General features: G+C 41.8%; 1 long non-coding RNA gene across 2 annotated transcripts; it reads left to right on the forward strand.

Annotated features, from left to right (window-relative positions):
• The first annotated feature begins 84 nt into the window (after nt 1–84).
• LOC102308049 lies at nt 85–12,262 on the forward strand. Of its 2 annotated transcripts, XR_317323.2 has the most exons (4): nt 85–1,714; nt 6,522–6,631; nt 8,968–9,050; nt 11,644–12,262. It is a non-coding gene; the product is annotated as an uncharacterized LOC102308049 (long non-coding RNA). The 2 variants fall into 2 exon arrangements; XR_317321.3 differs by lacking the exons at nt 85–1,714; nt 6,522–6,631 and adding an exon at nt 6,641–8,012.
• The last annotated feature ends 473 nt before the right edge of the window (nt 12,263–12,735 follow it).

Raw genomic sequence — 12,735 nt, forward strand, 5'->3', positions numbered from 1 at the left:
GTCGAGCCAAGCATGCCGATGGAGGGGAAGGGAGGGGCGGGAGGCTTTTGGAGAGAGAGAGAGAGGAGAGAGATAGAAACCCTTTCGGGCTGGCACGCTGTCAGTTTCACTAGCACACAGCTGCTTCTGGAAAATTCTGCACCCTGCCCTACTAAACCACCAGGCATGACATGAATAACAAGAATGGCCCAGCCATCAACAGCAGATACTTTTCCTTTTGACGTGGGCCTAACAGACTGGTACAAATGCCCTGGCCTTGCACATAGTGGAAAAATCAACAATGAAGGGGACACCGGGGCACAATGTGGAAATGAAATCCCGGGTTTAGGAGGCTTTGTCTGGACAAGGACGCAGTTGACATAGAGCCCGAGGGCTTTGCAAAAAGGCCGTGCAACAAAATGCCAACTGATGTGTTTTGATGGGGTTACTCGTTCACCAGCCGGTCACTAATTGGAGAGTAAGAACCCACTAAATTGCTTTCAGTCAGCATGGAGCTGTGGCGAATTTCCTTTCCGAGCTGCATGTGTCATTTTGTTGCCCCTCGAAGACGGCGGCAGAAAAAGAAAGCATGAAATGTGGTAGCTAGTGTGTGTTTTGTGTGTTCCTAACATGACCAGTCAACACTTGCCCCAGATCTAAGTACAGCTTTCCCAGCAGTGATGAGATAATGCTAGCCCTTATCCCTCTATGAGGTTGTTAGATATGTGCAACCCTCTGTAGTGTTGACATTTCCGTGCCCAACCCAAGTGAACACATAGGGCCACAGAGGCTCCTCTCAGGCTGTCTGTATCCATGGCAGATAAAGAGGTGAGTCAGCCACTCATCTATCCAGTTCTCCTCCTCCTCTGCATGGCAATACTCCTACCCTTAGCCCCCGTCATCCTCGTTCACAAGGCCTTATGTGTACATTCAGCACATGGTGGATTGTATAAATAGCAGCGACCGCGTGGCTCGCCGCTGACACCTGACATTTTCATGCCCCAGCAAGCCGCTGATACATTTGGCGCTTGGCACGCATTCTTCTCTCGGGTTTATCCATCTGTTGATGTAGAGCCCAACCCCCCGAGCCTCTACTATGTTCCTGTAACATAACACGAGCCTCTCCTTTCCCTCTATTCATCTTAACATGCAAGCACCGCATGGCACAGACTTCACCCCTCCCTCCTACCTCCATGTTTTTCTCTGGCTCTTACTCGCTCTCCCTCCCCCCATCGTGCTGCCTTTCTTTTTCCTCTCTCTGCCTAACAACACCCAACAAACACACGCTGCACAATCCACCCAAGTCATTAGTCTTCAGACTGGCGTTCAGCTGGTCTCAGAAACCCACCAACATGGGGAACAAAAGTGAGATGGGAATTGCGTGAAGCTGGAGTGATAGTGCTGGCAAAGAACTGAATGTGAGATTGTGTGCAGGCAGGGTACTTCCTGGCTGCCCGCCAACTTCCAGCAGCAGCACTGCAGCATGTCAATATGTCCGTTGCCAGGGAAACAGCGAGAGCACACACAGTCCATAGAAAACCTTATTGCTACACTTTACACTCTTCTTCCTCTTTTTAAACTCCAGCTCAAAAATGCTCAATGAAGCTGTATTACTCTCCAGGCTAGGGAAGAGCATTACTAAAGGGGGGTTATGATGAACCCCCATGGACTTAGCCAACCACCAAGAGCTGCTGGAAGGGCATCATCCCTAACTGGCTTCCCACCCTTGAACATGGTCAGTTGTGTTTATTAAGTAAATGTGATCAGGGACCAAATATCTTTGCTGCAGTAAAATTTGCTGGTCTGGTTTAAAAAGTGTCAGCACTTCATTTGGGTCATTCAACCTTTACCCCCAACCAGTCTCAGCAAATGGCTGTTGGGGTTTTCTCATGGTTAATCTTTTGCTTCGCTCCAGATACCTCAGAACTCGGATGTTGTAACTTGGGAGTGATGTCACTTCTGAGTTAGCATGTCCCAGAAAATTTGAGGAAAAACAGGATTCGTTTTGGTTGGTTTCACTAGTAGTACAGCATAATACTAGTTTGTGCCCTTAAAAACACATTCATGGGTAGAGCCTGATCAGTGCAAGGGATTAAAAGTTTACAGTTTTACTGCTGTTTACGTTATGTGTTGCCATCTTGCAATGTTATGTTTGGGTTGGTTCGACTTTGCTTCAACTTTCTGAGTGGTAAATGTGAGTTGAGGGGGAGTTCCAGAATCAAATTCCAACTAGGAACTTGGAAATGCAGGCTTGTGACTTATTTAGCAACACACCATTAAACGTTTATAAAGTGCCTTGAAGAAACAGTTCATGGGATTTGTAATTAAATTTAACTTAAATTAGAAAAACTCAAAAAAAGAAAGTTTTTTTTTTTTTTTTTTTTTTTATAAAATGTGGCATCTGGGAATAAAACATGAGAAGTGAAGCTACCTTCACCTGGATTTTAGCATTACATGACAAAAGCGACTAGCTAGCTTGGCTAACGTACAGCTAGCTGCTAATTAAGTAGCATACCTATAAAATAAGAGAGCATCACTCACCAGCGCTGGAGTATAGCCTTCTTCGATGGTTTGTATGTTAACCACAGTCAATTTGAGTCGAGCTCTCTGATGCCAATTAGCAGAGCTAAAGTGAAGTTAAAAGCTAGCAGCTAACGCTACATGCATTGAAAGCAGCCAGTCACACAAAGTTACAATAGTCTTGGTAAAGAAATGTTTAGATATTAACATTTTCCAGTCAGTGCTAAATTAGCAGGCTGTATAAAAAAGTATTTCTATCTATTATTTAACTTTATGAAAAGTGTATAAGGACTGAGTCCCTCTTGGAGCCATAACACATTAAAAAAGACAACTTAGCTATAATGACTGTGACCTACTTTTACGTAATTTGTTGGTTTGTGAAATCTTGTTTTGAAGTGTTGAGCTGAGCCTTTCTGTCATCTTGATGTCACAAAAGTAGAAGGGCGGGTTTTAATATTAGACTACATGCTCACTGGGTAATTTCCTGTTATTGACAGCTGACTGTCTTTTAAGGTTTGATATCATAGATTCTTCATTTTGAAACATGGTATGAACAAGCTTTACAAAACACAACCTTTTTAAATTTAATATGACCCAAAATGAGTGAATGAGGCTATAAGTCCAGCAGGAATGCGTTAACAGAGATAGAGACAGAAGCCAACAGACATCTATGGGATTGGAAGTCTTTTAGCAACCACAGGTATCGCCATCTGGTAGCCGCCGGAATGCAGATCGATGCTGTCTTTATTTTTCCAACCCGGAAAAATGTTTTATACCGTCTATGAGAGCCAGCTTCATGTCTTCATGTTTTGCAGCTTGGTTAGCTCAACGTTAATCTTAATGTTCATGGATAATTAGAGTGTCAAATTCCTTTAAAAATAAAGAAATCCTTTACAACAAAATATAATGCTTTTGAAAAAAATATTTTAATATCTAAATCATTTTATCTTCAAAGTACTGAGTTTTTTGTATCCTTCCTACACTACAGTACATATTTCTGTTTCCTCCTTTGCACATAAGGTTGATGTTTGTACCCTGCAGCAAACAGCTTGACTGTGAGTTATTACCGGCAGGTCTATACTCCTCCATCAGGTGTTGCGAAACAATCTCTTCAGATACATCAGGCTTCTCTGTTGCAAAGTCGCAACTTTCAACAGAGGTCATGTGTTTTATTGTGTTGATCTACAAAGTGACACAGTAACCTAACCGGCCTCTGTGACCTTTATCTAAGTAACTTTTTCTGCTACTCTGCTGATACCATTATTTTTTTTATTTTACAGCGATAAATATATTTATCTGTGGAACAGCCTGTATTGTGCTTTGTTTGAAGTGTATAGTTTGTATCCCAGGAAGAAATCCTCCTTTATCTCAGTACTCTCTCTGCTCTGTGTATTGTGGCTTTTATCAAATAGCCAGGGAAATTTAGGAAGGCCAGAGGAGTTTAAGAATGTATCTTGTGGCCATACGTGGTATAAATTTTGACAATAAGCCCTTACATGTCACTGATTACCTTACCATCTAATACCCCGACTTAGCCTTAATAGGATACCATAGCGGCAAACTGGTGTTTATGCAGTGTGTTCATCTTACAGTGTCTTTCTCTGAAGGACGGCTAAAGGACAACTCTGTCAGCCCCACCTAGCTTGGCACTCTTATCCAAGTCTGGCTCAGTCTGTGCTCGTATCACTAGAGGGGGAAAGGGGTGTGCCAACTATAGTGCCTTAGTACTTTTCAGAACTATCCGTGCCTGCGAGTGGTCTAACAGCTGCTGCTGCAGTGTCTGAGCTTGCTCAGGGGTGCAGATGAAAGTGCTGATGTGTCCTGTTATTTTGGGCTGTGCAGTGCCCTGGGGGGCAGAGGAATTTTTGGAGGAGACCGGGCAAGATTGTTAGCGGAGAGGTGGGGGTTTGTGCCCAGAGGGGGATCATAGGAGAGTTTCTCCCAGAATGCAATGTGACCCTCGTTGCCACATGGCGCTGCGGGAATCCTGAGGGGGTGCGGAACTGCTGACAGTACCAGGCTGAGCGACGGGCACAGACGTGAGCACAAAGACTGGATGCGCTCTCTATCTCCGATGATTGGCAGTATTTCTGGCTGCCTTTCATACATGAAGGGAGGGGCTGCTGATAGCCTGTCACAATCAAAGTTTTATGCAGCGTTTGATCCAAACTACATTTCATCTAGAGTTTCAGAGCTCACTCCTGACATCCAAAACAAATGTAAAAGCCCATTTGGTTGTCCATTAGCAACACAATTGTCATCAGCAGATGGAGTTTGAACTCCAAAAATCCAGGTCGCTTCTAAACAGCTACCAAATGGAAATTAAGGTTAAATTATTTTATCAAGCACTTTTTACCTGTGAGACTTATATGAAATGATTCAACTTGTCCCATGTAAGTAATGTCATTTGTAATGACAAATCCAACAATTCAGTATATCTGTTATATATTTCCCTATATGGCATCAGAATAGAAAGAGCAACAGAATCAGAGAAACCCTGATGTAACCTTGCATAATTTTATACTATGATATCTGATTTTACTTTCACAATCATTACGATTATCATATTCAAGAGTTTTGTAAGAGCTTTATTGTCATCTCACATAAAAACATTGCATTCCTGTTGCATAACATAAATGATATAGAAATACCAGACGCATCATTTATCATTCATTCAATAACCACAACTGCTAAGTTTAACTACAATTTAATTAAAGAAAAAAAGTGATTTGTATTTCTTTCATCGGGTAAGTATTGAAGCTGCTATTTTATTACACTTGTGCAGACTCCTTTCATTTAATTAAAAACATCCTTACAGTAGTTCTCATTATTATCCCGTGCTTTGCATTTTTCAGTGGTATACAAATATGTGAGAACCAATTTCAAGTCAGTTTTATTTATATAGCGCCAAATCACAACAGCAGTTACCTCAAGGCACTTTATATAATAAAGTAAAGACCCTACATAAATAGAGAGAAATGCCCAACAATCAGATGAACCTCTTTGAGCAAGCACTTGGTGACAGCGGGAAAGAAAAAAACCCTTTTAACAGGAAGAAACCTGAGGATTAATAAAGCGTAATAATATTTCACGATTAAATGCAAGGTGGTGTATAAACACATAACACAATTGTGCAGCAATCTGTAACACAGACTTTGGCTTATCACGTTGGTGGTAATGTGCACGAATCGCAGGTAGCTGCTCCATGCCGGCAGCTTGTTACATGCCTGAAATGTTAATGTCAGCCATCACACTGCCATTAACACTCTCTGCTGGCTGTAAATGTTATCGTGGATCTTTTTCCACAGACACAACGTTCCCATTTCCATTCATCTCACACGTGGCAGTAATATTACAGCCACGTTTGGCCTGCCGTGTACGAGAAAGACGCCGTGTCATTTACTTAATCACACGTCCCTTATGGCTCGTACTTCAAAAACTATCTTTGATTTATCTCGGTGCCCCTTTACTGAAAGCCGTCCAGGATTTCCAGTGTCTTCTCGTTCCCGTGCTTCATCAGAGAAACCTCGTCCATGGACAATATGACACGATATTAATTAAGAGGGATACTCACAGATTGCACCATAAATCACTTTCCCTCGCATTTTCATGCTTGGTCTAACATTTGCAATTTGCATCTTGTTCCCCTCATAACTGCGTACACCTCTGTGAAGAGGCAGGAGACAGAAGACTTTAGCAGCTCCACTGTCATGTCATGTTATCCTCAGAGGGGCTTGCCAATAACCTTAGAAGGATGGATGACTGTGCTGACTCATTGCACTGGTGTTGTTATCTTCAGTGTCTGGGACATTGAGGAGGCTGGGAAATGAAAGTCATGATACTATTTCAATGTACTTCCACAGTAGGGCTGTATAGGATTTATAGATCCATTTTAATATGCATTTCTTAGGCTCATTTTCTCCTTTATGCTTATTTACTTGATCAGGAATCAGTGTTAGTCCAGGTATTTAGAGATCTGACTCACATGACTGTGTGTAGATCAGGCTGCTTTGTTATTTCAGCTTCTCATGTGATCAGCACTCAACACCAAAGGCTACTCTGAGCCCCACCCCCTCGCCCCCTTCAGTACTTTGAAGACCGACAGAGAGAGTCTGTTACCAGAGAAACAAAGGTCAGTGTACTGCGTCGTCACATTCTCAACTCACAGGATGGATCTTGAAAGAGAAAAAAGGACCCGGCAAACAAACATCCTTTGTTTTTGCTGCAACAAGACCGCGTTTGTTGTTGTGCTCTGGGCTCTGATGTCATCGTCATGGGTCATCCTCTCCGTGACCTCTGGGGCTGCGATTCTCAAATAGCTTCATCAGGAGGTGCGCGCCAATTACAGCATTGATTTTTGTTTCACTGGCTCGCCCACGCTAACACAACCCCCCTGCTCCCACCCCGCCCCATCGCACAAACACAAACATGCATGTATTCATCCAATAACACAAAAATAGAGTACAGTGAGTTCACTGTTCTCTCAGTACGGTCGTTTTCCCAGCGGGAAGCTGCAGTAGAAAGACTTACTCTAGAAAACTCCATCTATTTGTCTGAGTACCATCATTAACTGAGGCAGAAGAGAAGCCGACGCCACACAAAATGATTAAATTGCAAAGAAACATGTTGACATTTTACAGCTAACTCACTGCAACACTTTAAACTGCTGCAACTCTTTCACAGAGGAAACTGTGAACACCTAATGTGACTGACCTTTGATGGTGTAAGTGATGTAATCCTCATGATAGATGCGTCAGACTTTGGCCTTAGGTTGCTCTCAATGTTCTACTCCCTAAAGGCCTCACAGGTTAAACGGGCCAAAGCAACCCCCATCAATACATGACCAAAGAAAACACTACATCACCTCAACCACGGCAATTAATCCCGGCCTTGTAGCCAGCTGACAGGCCTTTATCCAGACAACAAACAAAAATAGGCACTTTGTTGCCTGATGAAGATGTCGGAGGCCACATGGTAATTTTGCTGTAGCACTGCTATTCTCGTCCTAACAAGCAAAGCAGCACACCGCCTTTACCTAAGATTAAAAATTCAAATGCAGCACGCTCAAAGTAGGATTACTGTGCTAAGCTTGCTGTAACAAAAGAAGGGGTGGAATATAAAGGTTGGAAAAATTATGTATTTTCAATCCCTTCTGCAATGCTTGCTAATGTGATTTATACAAGAACATGTGTTTTTCTTCAGTTGACCTTATTACTGTAGCAGGGAGTCTTAATTTACATCATTTCTGGGCTGAAACATGGTTTGTACATCACATGTACAGCCTGAAACTAGCACTGCTGCTCTTAAAGGATTAGTTAAACATTTGGCTAATGCATTGAAGAATACATTGAAAGAGGCAGGTCAGGAAATGTTTAGATTAGCTTAAAGACTAAGAATAGCAACAGTTATTCAGAAAAATCCTTAGTCATTGACAACATTTCACAAATAGGTAATGGAAAAAGTTGTAGTGGGGGCTATCTGCATGTCTTGTGAGGGACTTTCTTGTGACTTTTGTAAGTATATCTCTATTTTGGACATAGAAAGCTAACCATACCTTCTGTTTTCATTTGCTATGCTAAGCTGAGTTAGCTGTCTCCTGGCTACTGCGCCATGTTTACCAGTAGTTCTGTTTATTTCATTATTGAATAACTATTTTTTCAAATGTCTTTTCTAAAAATGTCAAAACTATTCTTTCATTTATGCCTCTTAAGACAAATTTGCTATATTAAGGCAGTTTTACTTGTAAGAATTATGTTTAGCTATAATTAGCCTAGCATGTAGCACTAGTGGAAATACTGGAAATATGTTTGGTTTAAAAATGACACCAACTAGCTGTGAATTTAGGAAATAATTAGTTGCACTATTCTCATAAGGTTATATTACATGAACTTTGTATTAGAGAACACTAGAGTGTATATATTTGTTGTGTTACATTATTGCTAAATATTGAAATATTATATGACAAACTCCTGAAAGAAGTTCTGGTGATTTTATATTTATAATGAAAATGTTTTGTTTCTGTTTACAGGAAAGGGGAATAGATGAGCTAAAATAACCTTTACTTTAGCAAAGTTTTGATACTTCAGCCGAAACATTGTACGACTTTGAAAAGTCACACATGGTGAAGATTTCCTTGCAATTTTAAACACCCCTTCCAGTTTTATGTAAATCAGATTATTAAATTAAGCCCCCACAATGAGCCGCCATCTGACTGGAGGATGATCCGTGACCTGCTTTGAATACAATACACAATGCAATTCAAGAGAAGGTTAAGAGTTACATAATTGTGCATTGCTTCCTAGGTTCCTAGATGCTACTATGTTTTAAACTCATTAAAATATGATCTGCCTTAATGGGTGTCATGCCTAGTGAATAATCAGCTGAGTGCACAGTGATTCAAGAGATTGCATAACCTTTATATTTCATGAGACTTTGTTGGTGTTGCCTCATTCTTGTGTGTGTTTACAGGAGTGTATGAGGAATGCAGCTCTGAGTCAGCACAGAGGAACGCCAGTGAAAGCCAATATGAGACAGAGGATGGATTATATGAGGTGATGTTTTTAAAGGAAAGAGCTAAGCTTGAGCCCAGCATGGGCAGAAAGATTCTCAATGGATTACTTTCTCTTGTTATTATAGCTTTGTTTCATTGTTAAGAGGGTAGCTTTCTTTATTTGCAACATTTAAGTGTGTCTACTTCTTATGTATTGTAAATCAGTGACAAATAATTGCTTTTGTACAAATAAGCATTTAAAGAGCCTGTTAATGCCCTCACTAGCAGTCTGATGAATTTCATTACGCAGCCATAAATGAGTTTGTCCCTTATAATGCTAATCTTGAGCTACGCAACATTAATTTAATCTGTGTTCGATGAGGCAGCTCGTAACTGATGCAGGTGAAGATCATTTCGAACAGTCGAAAGCTGCTGGAAAAAAACAAAAAGCTTGACCTTGAGTTCAGCTGGCATTTCCATTGCAAAGACTGAACTGTGAGGCTTTTAGTTTGCTGAGCGAAAGTAACACATCAAACTTCCTTTTTCTCTTCTTCTGTTGTGATATAAAGGGACCGCCGCCATGAAATCGACTTCATCTCTCTCTGTAAATGTGATCTGTAAAATTAGGTCATACATTTACTGTATGTTGTGCTTTCTGGACTTTTGATAAAGGACTGTAATGATTTTTGTTCAGAAAAATTAGATATGTGACTAAATTAAATCTATATCAATTTTCTTTGGATTATCCAGTGCACGGTCAGGGGTTGGGTGGTGGATCTAGAGCGATGGGAGGTTTACACCTTTATCAGGTCATCAGTCACTCTACGGGTTACACATGGAGACAGATAAGCAAACTCACATTTACTGCTTCGGCCAATTTAGAATCTCCTGTTAAGATCACTTGCATAGGCTGAGGATTGTGGGAAGAGGTTAGAGTACCTGTAGAAAACATGAAAATACATAGAAAGAACCGAAGTTAGATTTAAACCCAGTACGTAGAGGACAGATGGAAAGAAATTGACTCTCGAGACTGTAAGCGCCAGACTACCATAGCCTCATTGAACACGAACGCACGGAAAGCCCGCCGTCAACTCGCTGCCCCGAACATGACAAAATAGTGTTATGTCAGCACGCAGAGAAATAGCAGTAAATTGGGAAGCAGAGAGGTACAAAGAGGTGTGGAGGGAGGGGTGTAGGGATATAAGGAGAAGAGGTGGGTTGGGGTGGTGGGGATTCAGGCTGTACCTGAGGCATGGAGGGGTACATCATTATTCAGAGCAGCGCTTTGATGTTGAGGCTGGGTGGATCTCAGGGAGCAGGCGAGAAGCAGTTCTAATTAAAACAGTAACAATGCAGCCCGAGTTGCCCCGCAGAAACGGGGGCTTTGAAGAGTCACTGAATGCCCCATTTAGAGCTGGCTGTCCACAGATAACACCAGATATTACGTTGACGGACTCTGAGGCCTCTGTCGCAAAATGTGTATTTTTCACTACAATTTATGAAACATTTCTCTCAGTGTGTGTGTGTGTGTGTGCTATGAGTTCTCAGTGTCCTACTTTCTGGGTTCTTTGGTGGCGTTGTGGGTCTGACAGGAGTGACAGATTGAGATGGGCTGTGGGTATTCAGAGGCCGGGCAAAGACAGGAAAGCCTGGGGGATCTTGGTATGACAGGTAGACAGAGGAGAGACAGAACTTCATTACAGCTTCTGCAGAGGGGAGCTCTGAATATCAAATTAGGGCCCCAAATCAACACAAGAATAATATTAGTGCTTTTATTCTAATACGTTTAACACACACACACACGAAATTCACCTACAACAGAGCCCGGTAAAGTACAATTTTTCTGCTTCCTGGCTTGTATAACACAGATTTCCCCTCGTCCACCGAGCATGTTTGTCTCACTCCTCACATCTACTGAGACTTATTGCTCAAAAAGGCACAAGCGGGCTGTAGAGAGAGCCGAGTGATGCTCTGAGACAGTAGCAGTTCAAAGAGACTGTCTACACAGAGAGAAGGGTCTAATTTTATCTAGGAGACAGAGGAGCTCATGAAATAGCTCTCTGCCTGACTACAGCTCAATTATTCATCAACACAAGAAGTCTCTCAACTAAAAAGCCTGACACGTTATTCATTCCCCCCCTCTTCCTCTCCCTCTTCTCCCATGCTGTTTCATTCAGACACTAAACCAGCCACCCACACACACATAAACTCGAAGGTACACGCCCTACCCTGGTCTTGAACCATGCAGTGCCCTCCAGAAAAGCAGGCGCGCTCTGGTGAGGATGAGTCAAAAATACGCTTAATGAATGGTATACGTTGTGGTGAGCGGTTCAGAAAGGTGAACTTTCACTTTGAAAATGAGAGTGAAAATCCTTTGTTGACTGTAAATAAAATGTTTGATTTTGCCAGAACATTTTTTTAAAGGAAACTCTCTGTCGAGGATCAAAACCAAACTCTGATTTTGGATGCTTTGGGCTCATGACTCAGTTTGTGTTTTGAACAACTTGCAGCTGGCGTCATCTCCAAACAGATGACAAGTCCTGTGACACCAAGCTGACTGAATCGTAACTAGTTGTGTAAAAGGAGGAATTACAGAATAAAGTACAGTGTGTGCTGTTTCCAGTGACTCCATCTTATTTCTTTTTTTTTTCCAGAGACCTTATGAGAGCTTGGACTGCCATAAATTTCCTGTTGCTACTGGAGCAGTGACACTCTGGAGGATACAGCCGAGCAGTATTTTCTTAGCTCGGTGACAGCCAATCAAGAGAAAGCCCATAAAACATATCACTTTTGTAATTTTTTTCCCGTCTGTGCTAAGTTGCAGCTTTAAAAATCCCACTGGGGTTCAAACCTGACTTCCCTTCAGTTATTTGTTGGCTGCAGAAAGCAGTACCACTCCGATTCTCATTATTTAACATGTTGCATCAGAAACCCAGTGGGTGCATCTGCACATGAGCTTCATCTGCCAATTTAGAAGCAACTTGTTAACCTCGACATGGAAAAGATTCAGATTACTGGTCAGTACAAGCAAGAGCTCACCCTGAACGATATGCAGTCTGAACCTGTTGGATGTTTCTCATAAGTTTATGGTTTTGGAAGTTGTTGGGTGGCCTTATGTAAGAATCGCTACCTCAAGCAATCTAAGAGCGGATTTGTGCCTGCTGCGATAATGACCTGATTTTAAGACCCATCCAGACAAGCCGACAAATTGATGCCAAGGTTGTGTTTTTATGTTGACTAGCGACTGTGAGACAAACACAGACAAACACATGGATCCGCCTGTCTGATTGACAGTGACAAGATGTCTCTGGATTAATGGTTGATTTTAAGAGCTAATATCGAGCCTGCCAAGAACTAAAGAGGGTTTTTTTGTGTGGAAATGTGTCTCTCACTATGCTAGATACATTTTATTTCTTTACAGCAACAGGCAACAAATCCAAGTGTGGGTGCATAAATCTGAAGGATCAATAAAGAAAATACAATAACCCATCCTTGGGATTATTGCTTGGCAATAAGTACTTCCCTGAACATTTTTCATTATGAAGACTGAGATTTATCATTGATTTCTCTGCCAAAACATGTAATGCAGGTGAACTTTGTGGCGTGTTTGCGTTAATGTGGACATCCTGGCTGGATTTAGTGTGGGCTAAGTCTATCTGTGACAGGCAGCAGGTGCTGTATATCACTTAGACGGGGAGATAACACTAGCTAAAGACAGTTGGGTTTAGTGCTGTTTGTAGATAAGG

Source organism: Haplochromis burtoni, unplaced genomic scaffold (genome assembly GCF_018398535.1).
Source record: "Haplochromis burtoni strain Fernald_Lab_line unplaced genomic scaffold, NCSU_Asbu1 Contig_499, whole genome shotgun sequence".
NCBI classification, from domain to species: Eukaryota; Metazoa; Chordata; class Actinopteri; order Cichliformes; family Cichlidae; genus Haplochromis; species Haplochromis burtoni.